Genomic DNA, 4,876 nt, shown 5'->3' with positions numbered 1-4,876 from the left:
TAAACTTCAGTATCTCTACATTTAGTATCTCTGGGCATGTAAACAACGGAGTTCAGAAGAATGAAGAGGGATCTGCTTGAATCTGACTAGATAGTGGAAGGCCTGGATAGAATGGACATGAGAAGGATGTTTCTACTAGCAGGAGTGTCTAGAATCTGAGGGTATAGCCTCAAAGTTAGAATCCATCCCTTTAAAACTGAGAAGATGAAGAATTTCTAGGGTCAGAATGTGTTAAATGGAATTTATTGCCATTTATTTTGTAGAATACATCTTCTGGTGCTACTTGGACACATCTTCAGTGATGAACCTGGGGTCATAGGGTGTTTTGGGTCTTTAGTCATCAGACACCCTTGACCGGGTGACCCAGCTGGGGGTGATCAACCCCCAACTTGTGTCCAAGTGGTACACTAATCCATGGATCCCCCCTCCGGATCCACAGCGACCACGAGGCCTTTTCAGCAGCCTCCAGAATGTACATGGTGGCTCTTCTGCACTGTAGTCCTTTAACTCCAAGGAGTTTTAGAGTCTGCTGTAATGAATGGCCAGCAAAGCCCCAGCACCCAACTTTGACTGCCTCACAGCGAGCTCTCCAGCCATTGCTCCAGCATTCTGCAGCAAGATCTGTATGTCTAGCTCTCTTGCACTCGTTGGCCTCTTCAATCTGGTCTTCCCAGGGGACAGTAAGTTCCAGCAGAACTACTTGCTTTGTCGACTCCAATATTAACACCATGTCTGCGTGGAGCGGAGTGGCTGCGATGTTCTCTGGGAACCTGAGCTGCCTCTCTAGGTCGACTTGGAGCTGCCAGTCTCGTGCAGTGGCAAGAAGCCCTCCCGAAGAGCTAGGCCGATGTTGAGCCTTCTTTCCCCCCCCCCCCCAATAAAGGTGATGGACTGTTTGGGAGTGTGCTGATTTTTGCTGTCTTGAATCACTGTGCTGATTGCATCCGCCATAGACCTTAGGACTCAGTCATGGCGCCAGCTGAATCGCCCTTCCCCCAACACCTTCAGGCAGCAACTTAGGATAAGCTCCAAGGTGTCCCTCTTCTGGCACAGTTGACATGCTGGAGTGTTTTCCATGCCCCACCTGTGCAGGTTGGCTGGGCTTGGGAGAATGTCATAGACTGATTGGATGAGAAACTTGATGTGCAATGGTTCGGCTCTCCAGAGCTCTGTCCAGGTGAATCTGTGAGGTTCCGCATACTCCCATTTAGTCCAGGCGCCTTGTTTGTACATGCCGACCATCTCACTGTATCATTTTTCCTCCACTTCTGGACGTACGTCGTTCTGAACCAGTTGATGCTTCTCCTTTCCGCAAGTTTTGTCAAGGCATAGTTTGGGAAAACAGCCCAATCTTGCCCGCCTCACTGCCACAGTGCCCACCAAAATGTTGTGCCACAGCTGTGCCTCCGCTCTGGCGACAGCTTCCCGTGCCAGCCACTTCCTTCCGGTCTTTACGCTGATTCCTGCCGAAGCGACTTTAACATCAGAGGAGTCTCGGTACATCATAACCTCCCTGGCTCGAGTGACTTTGAATTCCTCTGATACACCACTGATGGAGAGCTGCAGCTTGGCGGAATGCCCATACGGGACAATGCTGCTTAAGGTGCGGGGGAGCACCAACCATCTCCAGAGAAACTGAATGATGGTCTTCTCTAGAGCCTCTACTGTTGACATTGGCACCTCGTCGACTAGAAGGGACCAGAGTAGCCTTGGCAGGACTCCGTGTTGGTACATCCAGGCTTTGAATTTTCCTGGAAGCCCCGATTTGTCAATCGCAGTGAGTCAGGTTATCAAGTCCTCCTGGTTTGTTGAAGTGCGGCTGTGTCCTTCAGGGAACTGTCGTAGATCTTGCCTAGACTCTTGACTGGTTTTTCAGTCACTGTTGGAACCTGGATCGCTCCCAGGGTAAAGCAGAACCGGTCGGCACTCTTCCCTTCTTCAGGACCAGAGACCTGGACTTGGCTGACTTAAAGCTCATCCTTGCCCATGAGATGAGCCGTTCCAGCCCTGGAAGGAGCCATCTGCACCCAGGGACAGATGTTGCCATCACCATCAGGTCGTCCGTGAATGTTCTTATGGGGGGCTGCTGAGTACCAGATCTAGACATGGGGCCTCTACATTCCACCTCCGCTGACTTGACAATCATTTTCATGGCCAATGAGAAGAGTGACACCGAGATTGTGCAGCCAGTGATTATGCCCTTCTCCAGCCAATGCCAGGCAGATGTTAGTGACCCTGAGACAACTCTCAACCTGAAGTTGCTGTAATAGTCCAGAATGAGGTTTTGGATCATCTCTGAACATGGTGTCATGTCAGTGCTGTTTCCACGAGCTTGTGTGGGATGGATCCATAGGCACTGGTTAGGTCTAGCCAGAGTGCTGCATGGTCTCCTCTGTTCTCCCTTGCCTCCTGGATGAGCTGGGTCATCACTCCTGCTACACCCCACTTCTGTACTGAGGCGTCTATGTATCTATTCTTCAAGAGGAACTCAGTTAAACGTTGGGCCACAATCTTGAAGAAGATCTTCCCTTCAATGCTGAACAGTGAGATAATACGAAACTGCTCAATGTTGCTTGTGTTACTTAACTGGTAACAATGGATATTAATCGAGACAGGTTATATAAAAACAACCAAACATTTATTAAACACGTATAAATGATAAGGGGAGAAAAAAAACAAAGGAAAACTTTAACCGGAGGTTAATAGGTACGCAGCTGTTCACCAACTCGCCACTCGGCTCTGGTTCTTAAAGCGTTAAATGCGAAAACAGTTCTTAAAGCGATAACTTCGAAAGTCCAACAGTTTTACACATTCAATTGGGAGAGACTTCTCTGGAGAAAGATTTCTTCACAGATGCACCTTTACTGCTGGTTCTGTCCACAGGATTCCCAATGCCAAAAATAAACAGTTTAAATCAACTGACCTTAAATTCCTTTAGAGAGAGAGAGAGAGAGAGCACCTTTTTGCACAAACTCATTGCCCTGTTGCAAGAGTTATCTTAATGCAGGTTCTCTCCAACGAAGACTCAGTAAGGTCGATTCTTTATTAAACTGCCAAACGATGCCGACTTCTCTCAATCCTTAACTTCGATGAATTCTTCACTCTGCCTTCAAAACTGTCGGAATTGAGTAAGTTGGCACTTCCAGCCACAAATTTTCAGTCCAATAATACAATATCTTGTAAGGGAACGCACCTTCCATTTTAAAAATGAAACTGCGTCACAAAAACAAACACGCAACAGAAATGGAGGCACAACACGTTCTACCTGGAAATCTACAAACTCAAAAACTAACTGTGTCACCTGGGTCGACCCTTATATAGTCACGGGGCACATGTCATCACGTGATCTCACATGGGCGGGAAAATCACATCAGGTGACCTCCAAAAGACCATTACATCATTCTCACAAAAAAAAACAGATCTCCTTGAGCATGTAACACTTGAATCCTCTTCTTTTGGTGTCCAGACACCCTGCGCGTGCCTCCACTGAACAGCAACCTTTCCTCTCCGCCAGATCACCTTTAAGATCTTCCAGAGTCGCACAAGGAGCCGTGGGCAGTGCTTCTACACTTTGTAGAACACTCCACTGGGGCCAGGGGCGGAACTTGCTCTTGCTGCTTTGACTGCTTCTTTGACCTCCTTCAGGGTGGGCTCAGACATGTGGAATTGGGTCACCGGTTCTTGAGGTGTCACCAGTGCCTCATACAGGCCAACATCCTGCTCTCTCAAGGTGTAACTGAAAGTGTTACTGAGATGGTGGCTTATCTCCTCGACAGAACAAGTGAGGTGGCCACTTCGTTGCTGTCCTAGTATCCTCTTGGTGAAGCCGTAGGGATTGGTAATGAAAGCACTGCGCTTTCGGGCCCTCTCCTTGCCGTACCTTCGGTGCCAGTCAGCCTGCCTGAGTGTGATGAGCCTCCTCCTTATGATATCTGTGAGGTCTGACAGGGAAGTCTTCTCCTTCTCCTTGGCCAACCTAAATTGGCACTTCAGAGATTTGAGTTCTTGTCTCAGCTGGCTGATCTTCGGTTTCCGCCGGTTTGGTCTCACTGGATTACTTGTTTGATGCACTATCAATTACTCCAAAAGACTGGAAGTAGAGTAAATACTGAAAGGCTTTTATTAATAATAAATGGTCCAACATCCATGCTGAATATCTGTCCTGGACTGAGTTTACCACATTGTTCCATGCTTTTCCTTGACGCCAAACCATTCTGAGCCTATGCTCATTATGAAGGTACACATAGTCCAGAGCTTCTGGTCAGCATTGCCCTTCGATATCGCCTCCAGAATCTTGTCTACATCCTCATCCAGCTGGAGCCACTCCCTCTTGTGAGCGGCAGGCCACTTCACCTGATGCTGTTCCGACTTTCTGCTCATTGGGGGCACTTGTGTTGCTTGGAGGTTTCAGGCACTGAGGGGTGACTCTGGGCCTGGCTCTTCCTCTGCCTGACCAGATTCTGTTGTCAGCACCACAGAACTTGTAGTACTAGCTACTGCTCCTGTGCATTGCTTCACTTGTTCCCTCCTCAAGCAGGCCATCTTTGTCTGGTGGATCTTCAGACCTCTCAGGTATTTGCACACCTTGCCGCAGATACAGACTACACTCATAGCCGATTGACCATTTGCTTGAGTTATTGCCAATAGGTCTGTCCGATCGGAATGTTCATTCTCTCTCTCTCTTGGGCATCCCTCGGGGTATGTTTCAGAAGGGTTCTTCGTAGCTTGTTTGGGTGCTCCCTCACAGGGCTGCAGTTCTGGGTGCTAGCCCTTGCTGCCCCGTTTGCTGTCTTTCCGTGCAGTCTCTCCTGCCATCACCATTCTATTCATGGTTGTCATCCAGACTTTCCTGGAGGTCACTGGCTGAGCCAGACGT

The 4,876-nt window shown here is 48.6% G+C and overlaps 1 pseudogene; it reads right to left on the bottom strand.

The window, feature by feature from the left end:
- Positions 1 to 340: 340 nt before the first annotated feature.
- LOC140198408 (uncharacterized) lies at positions 341 to 4,611 on the bottom strand (annotated as a pseudogene).
- Between the last annotated feature and the right edge of the window lie 265 nt (positions 4,612 to 4,876).

Source organism: Mobula birostris, chromosome 5, assembly GCF_030028105.1.
Source record: "Mobula birostris isolate sMobBir1 chromosome 5, sMobBir1.hap1, whole genome shotgun sequence".
Classification (NCBI taxonomy): domain Eukaryota; kingdom Metazoa; phylum Chordata; class Chondrichthyes; order Myliobatiformes; family Myliobatidae; genus Mobula; species Mobula birostris.
The sequence above is the reverse complement of the archived record's forward strand: the minus strand, read 5'-3'. Positions and strand labels throughout refer to the sequence as shown.